Source organism: Lactuca saligna, chromosome 5 (assembly GCF_052625555.1).
Source record: "Lactuca saligna cultivar CGN05327 chromosome 5, ASM5262555v1, whole genome shotgun sequence".
Taxonomy (NCBI): Eukaryota; Viridiplantae; Streptophyta; class Magnoliopsida; order Asterales; family Asteraceae; genus Lactuca; species Lactuca saligna.
Window position 1 is genome coordinate 244,569,615 of NC_136421.1, and position 6,962 is coordinate 244,576,576.

The following is a 6,962-nucleotide window of genomic DNA, read 5'->3' on the forward strand; positions in this document are numbered from 1 at the left end:
AACCGACGGTGTCTAAACGAAAGTTGTAGAGCATAGTCTCACCTACGCATGGATATAAAGAACGTCGAAAACGGAGTTCGTATGAAGGAGATATGAATTTTTAAAGTTTATTAAATATTTTCGATATTAAATTTAAATATAAATTTTCGATATCATCCAAGAGGGGGAGTCACCGGGCTTATCCAGGTTACGCCCAGCGTAATGTGGGTTTCAGCCCCCTATAAAAGGAAGTCGAGGCTGCCTTATTCCTTTGCTCATTTCTCTTCTTTCTCTCGCGTTTTTGCATCGTTTTTCGTGCAAGAATTATCCCTAAGCCCCGGTATCATTCCCGAGCCCTGAAGCAAGTCCCGAATCCCTGAAGCAAGTCCCGAAGCCCCGAAGATCCCGAGAATTGGGATTCCCGAGCCATAGAGGAGCCCGGTTTTTGTGAAGATCTTCCAGATCTACCGAAGAATACTACTTCTACAAGTCGTAGTGTTGTCCGATCATATTCCGATCAAGTGAGTGTGTAGTTACCTTCTTCTAACGCATAATTATGAAGTATTTTATACGAAATACGTGTTATGTGTATATTTGGTTGTTATATGCGTGAATGTATATTCACTTTCTTCTATCTCATAGATCCGATTTATTCTCTATGAAATATGTGTTATGTGTGTGTGCCTCATCTGTTATGCGGAATATGTATTGATTGAACATACTATACAGGTTTTAAACTATGTATAAATATATATATATATATATATATATATATATATATATATATATATATATATATATATCTACTAATATGTTGGGTAGAACATGGGTAGATAGTTGATGTGTGATAAACAGATGAGAGGCCTCGATGTTGTTGTTGTTGACCTAGTTATTCAGCAGAGTATTGATAATGACCACAGACTCCATCTAAACAGTCATGTGTAATGCTAGCAGGTTCATAACCTGTAGGTGTTGTGAACGATGTGTTCACCGGTGTACTCTATCCCCCTCATGGTTGCCTTTAGGATATCTATTGTTGAGGAAACCCCTTAGTTGTAATGTCCGTCCCGATGAAAAATCCTAGATTAGGTCCCTTGAGATAGATGTTGTTTTAGGGACGTAAAGTGAGGATAACGGGAATTGGTAATCGGGTTATTGTTGCACTACTAGAAAAAAGGCCTTTAATGACGTGCAATTTATGACGCGCACGAATTTACAATACGCAAAAGCGTGTGACGTCAAAATAACGTCATCTCTACAAAATTTTGAAGGGTTTTGGACGCGCATTTTTACGTGCCCTAAAATTTGTGTCAGAAAAAAATAAAAATAAAAACACGGAGGGCACCCATCATAAAAGGCGTGTCGTGTATGTATGTCGCTTTATAATTCTTGAACGCGCCTCCAGACTATTTATTTTATCAAAAAAATCAAAGGGATCATTCTAGGGTTCTTTTAAAGATGGGAGTGCTCTCTACAACGTTCTCTACCTTGGCTCACCTCATCTACCAACAATCTCGACTCATCTCTTTTCGCCGGCAAGCTTGGGCTAACCTTACCTCAACGGAGACCGCCATAGATGCTCAAGTTTACAAGCCCTAGGTCAGGTTTAACGAACATCAGATCTTCTTTGTGATCTGTCTCGCACAACAAGCCTCCTTGTGTTGATCAGAAGTCACAGGGCTTGATTCCGAGAGTTCAATGACCATTAGATCTTATTTCACCCCTCTCTCCGTGCATTGTGTAAATTCCTCTCTAAATCCTCTCTTTGATGTCGATATCTCTATCTAGCCGAGAGAACAAAGGAGAAACATAACTGATTTTTTTTGTTGCCCCTTATCGGAAAACACACACAAACACACTTTTTCTGTGTGCTTTCTCTTTCCTCATTCCTAAGCCCTGACTTCGACTCGGAATCCTACATCTCCGATCTACGAACCTTTGTCCCCTTTGAAACCCTAAGATCAGACCGTCTTCTCAAATTAGGGCTTGTGGTATCGATTCAAAACATGTATCCCACCGCATCCATCATCCATCAAAACATCTATATCCCAAAACGATTGTTTCTTCTTCAAAACCCATTGAACGAGCGTGCGTATGAAAAGTTAGAGAAAAACATATGGCATGTAGAAGGTGAAGCATATTCATCCAGTGGATCGTGATTTTTGGTCAAGATAACTCCATTTTCCTATTATAGGTCAACTGCAATCCATTATATGTCCTTCGCCTCTTCCCTTGTTCCCCCAATTCCTTCCCTATGCCACCTTCCTCTCTCTTCTTCCAGCGATACCCCAATTCCTTCATCAGACTCATCTCCGCTGCTTCACCAAGCGCCTCTCTATTGCACTAATCTTATTGTTTTCTTAGAGTTGGCAATTTGAAGTGTATAAGGTATTTGATTGAACGTTTGACTCTTTCTGTTCCCCTTATTCAGATTATTCTAGCCCTAATTCGTTTTTTTTCATAGCCCTAATTGCATTTTTTACATTCTTTTGCCTATATCAGCTAAACACTTAACCATGTTTCAAAAGATACTTAAACATAACTGTGTTACCATATATTTTTACAATTTGTAATGTTGTGCTTGTGGTGTGATAGTAAACCAGCAATTTTTGTTAATATGAAAAAAAAATCAAAGTTTGAAATTCCCTTGACTGTGCAAATTTGTTTATATACAATCTGGTCTTGTAAACTTAGAGTTGGCTTGCACCTGTTTCATAAAATAGAGTACCTAATCTTTTTGAAGATTTCTTACGATATCTAAATTGCATGAAACTTTTCAAAAGAAAATTAAACTGAATAATTAGTTGATATTTGCATTTAAGTATAATAACTTAAATTTTCTGTTAATTGATGCTGATCAACTTTTTGTATTGAACCAGATCTTGAAGTGCTTATAATATTGTTTGGCATCTATCTTTTAATATGCCATGTAGGAAATAAAAGCTGATTGGTAAAGGGATGCTTCATCCCTACTTGTTGCTATTGGTTCTCATTTACCAGACCTTGTAAGTAGATAGAAACAGTCAAAAAGAATATCATCATTCTTTCACATCTATCTTTGTTCCAAAATGTATGCACAAAACTCAACTCTTCAAGAAACTCAGCAGAAAGAGGCATCCATTAAAACAATGGTTGACGACCCTGTAAAGTCAGAGCACACTCGATGGAATGCAAAGGTATATATTTTCTCTCCTAGATTTCTGACTTGAATTTGAGATTAAAATTTGTAATTTCTTTTGCTTATTTGATTTAGATTATATTAATGAGTGGACTCAGTCAAAATGCTTTGATTCATATTTTATTAATGACTTGAATTCCCCATTTATGCAACATGATTAGGTTTGCTTGTCATAAAAATGGGAATACTTTCAAGGCAATTGGAGGCTTGTGGGAAACCACAGATGGCAATGATCCTTCAGTTGACAAATCCACTCTTGTTCACACTGCTCTTAGGTTTGTTTTTGCATGATAACTTGTATATTCCCTCCCCCCCCCCCCCCCCCCCCCCCCCCCCCTTACAGATTTCTAGTTTATTGATTTATATTGTGTAGGTATGCCAAAGACCTCACACGACTTGATTTGAAAATTTGCCAACATTGGAATCCTTTCCTCGAGGTAATCCGTTATTGTTTCGAGAGTTTATCTAATTAATTAATTAGATTTTCTTGTTATCTAATCATTTGATTATGTCCATTTTTGCAGATTCATTATGACCGAGTTAAAAAAGATGGAATATTTAGCCATAAGGAGGTCACAGTACTCTATGTTCCTGATTTATCAGATTGTTTACCTTCAACATATGCATGGAGGGATCAATGGCTTTCACACAAGAAAGCTATTGTTGAGAGAGAGCATCGATATGCTCTTAAAAGAGAGGTATATTGTTACTGCTTCATATTTTACATATATATATATACATATATATATATATATATATATATATATATATATATATATATATATATTAAAAATAGATTAGAAAAAAGGACAGATGAAACTAACATATTGAAACTAAAAGTTGTTTCTTCCATCATATGTTTTGGTTTATATAGATAGCTCGAGGAAAGAAGGAAGGATTGAAAGGTAACTAACTTATTGATATTATCATACCTGAAAGTTATTTATTTTTATAAAAATGTTGTAAGTTTACCTTTTATAACTCTGTTGATTCTGCTTAGATAATGAACCTGGGACACCCAAAGATCTGAAGAAGGATGCAAAATTAGAAAAAGAGAAAGTGCCTGAATCTGATGAGTCAGCATCAAAACTAAAAGAAATGGCAAAAGATAAAGTCAAAGAACCTGAAAACGTAGGAGTTCATATTAATGCAGTAGATATAGAGAAGACAAATGTGGTTGAGACACCTGGCGAAGGGAATAACTCTGTAGAAAAGAAAACTGGTAGTGGAAAAAAGAAAATTATCAGAAAAGTTATAAAAAAGAAGGTTGTTAAAAAAGATAAAGCAGGAGACACAACCAAACAAACTGATACATTATTAGATTCCAAGAATGTGGGAGAGACTTCTACAGAGACAGAGACTGCAGGTCAAAGTCAAAGTCAAAGATAAGGTCAAGGTCAAGAGTCAACTGGTAATACTCCTACTGTGAAAACTCTTACAAAAAAGAAAGTTATAAAAAAGGTTCATGTGGTGAAATCTGTTAAGAAAGAAGATGTAGGGACACAATCTGAAGTGACACCTGTCAAAGAGAAAGAGAGTTCTGAAATCAAGCCAAAGAGTGTAGATACAGAAAGTCTTACAAGTGTGAAAAAAACTGTAAAAAAGAAAATAATAAAAAGGGTTGTGAAAAAAAAAGGTTGTTGCTAAAGATAAAGTGGTAGATAAATCAAAAGTAACTATTGCGGAGGAACAAAGTGTTGCCCCTGAGTAGAAAAAAGATGAAAAGAAAGGTAAAATGGGTTCCAAAACGAAGGGTATTATTGTCCAGTCTGACAGTAATGAAAAATTGGAAACTGAGGAGAAGTTAAAGGAGGAGAAAGTGAAAAAATAGAAGGATGTTAAAGGTGAAACAAAGGGTAAAGAAGTAAAAGATAGTAAAAAGGATAAAGAGGTTCCTAGACACCCTGGGTTGTTTCTCTAAACAAAAGGGTGACAATCCCTTCATTATGTTTTAGCAGCTAGGTCAAAATTGTTTATTATATCTAAAAAGACCTAGTAAATCCATTGTAAGTTGCAGATTTTCGATCATATTCATACCCACTACTCTTTCATAATTTCTTTCAAATTCCCACCTTACAATTACGATTTTTAGTGAAAAAATACACATCTTTGAAAGCTTTTATGGGTACTTCGGTTTGATTTGTACAAGAGATTTCTCTAATTCTGGTGATTTGCAGTTGTACACCAACTATTTGTTTAAATGTCTACACACCGATTGAAATCATGCATCATTTATCTGAATTATTCTTGTTGCATGGTTTGTTATTTAGGTTACCACACTTTCTAATGTTGAAGAAAAAAGAGATTTGAATTTCTGGAAGCAGTGAGCGGTATGATGGATGCCCATCTTCGTTACCTCAAACAGGTAGACAATTCAATTCGATCGCAGCAGTGTGTGTTTGTGGAGCTTTCTAAAATCTAAATCTGAATTATTCTTGTTGTAGTGATATGAGCTTTTGCATCAGATGGAGTCGTATATAAATCAGGTTTGGTATTTATTTTAGTTTAGAGATTAGACATATAGAAAAGAAAAGAAGAATGCATGTTGTGTTTTATTTTAATTTGAATATAAAAAAACTGGGCAGGTGTTGACATATGGTCAACAATCTCAAGAGAGATCAAATTATGAGCAAGCAGCTCTGAACGAAAGAATGCAAGAGTACAAAAGACAAATTGATCGGGAGAGTAGGTGATCATGCAGTCTGCTTCAAAGGGCAAGGTTCAAACCATTCGCCAAGGATATCTTTCCAAGTGCTCCTCAAACCATCTGTAACTCAACTTCCTTTACTTTACTTTAGTCTTTACTTATTAAATATCTATATTTTTATTTTCGACAACAGGGCTCTGGCAGTCAAATATCTGGTCAGAGGAATAGCTCTGAACTCGGTCATGGCCTGCTGAGTCGTTGGCTTTCTTCTCATCATCACCATGGTGGAGGCGGACTACATGATGAGAAATCTGTTGCTCATCACACTGTTAACCTCTTGACTTCAACTTTGAAGCAGACATGAACTACATTTACATGCAAGATTTATGTAATTCTTCTCTAACCCTTGCTAAGGCAATGCTGTTGCAAGACCTGGGCCCAGGGGGTAGTGATTCAATCTCAATCTCATCAATGGCACCCGCAGCAGGCACCAGTGAAGTGCAGGGACTTAGCATGGAGGAATTCCATGGGTGCACCCTCCTCCATCTTGCTTGTGAAACTGCAGATATTTGGATGATTGAGCTGCTCTTACAGTATGGTGTAGCTGCGCTTTCTGGAAATAGAAACTTTGAATTGTGTGTTCACCCACTAACAAGAGCCAATTACTTGGCTTCACCTCCCTTGGTTGTAGCTTATGCACTTTTCGGCACGGTATGTGTAAAATTACTCTTCTACCCTCAAAGAAACACACAACACAAATTCATATCATGTTTTGCATGTTGTGTGTTTTAGGTCGAAATCGACTTCGAAAACGAACCAACGGGAGCACAAAGGACGTAAAGAATGCCTACTTTAGAGACGTTTTGCCAAGCACCGAAGAAATCGCACATGTATATATATATATATATATATATATATATATATATATATATATATATATATATATATATTAGCTTACAAACTGTAGAATGTCTTTAGTAGTGAATCTCATAGGGACAAAATGGTAAATTTGCAGGTGGTTCAATCAATGTCATTTATTAATATTTGGAATTACAACCTCTCTATGTTTGACTAAAACCTTCTGATTTTGTTGAGTTTTTAACTTTGTTTTTGGTTTCATTTAGTAATAAAGTATCAAATATCAACAGTTATGTGGTA

The 6,962-nt window shown here is 36.1% G+C and overlaps 1 pseudogene across 1 annotated transcript; it reads left to right on the forward strand.

Moving 5' to 3' along the window:
• The first annotated feature begins 1,436 nt into the window (after positions 1–1,436).
• LOC145046459 (uncharacterized) lies at positions 1,437–5,090 on the forward strand (annotated as a pseudogene). Its single transcript, XR_013682006.1, has 8 exons — positions 1,437–2,367; positions 2,913–2,984; positions 3,087–3,155; positions 3,319–3,432; positions 3,531–3,594; positions 3,682–3,855; positions 4,032–4,062; positions 4,158–5,090. The product of XR_013682006.1 is annotated as an uncharacterized LOC145046459 (transcript).
• Positions 5,091–6,962: the final 1,872 nt, after the last annotated feature.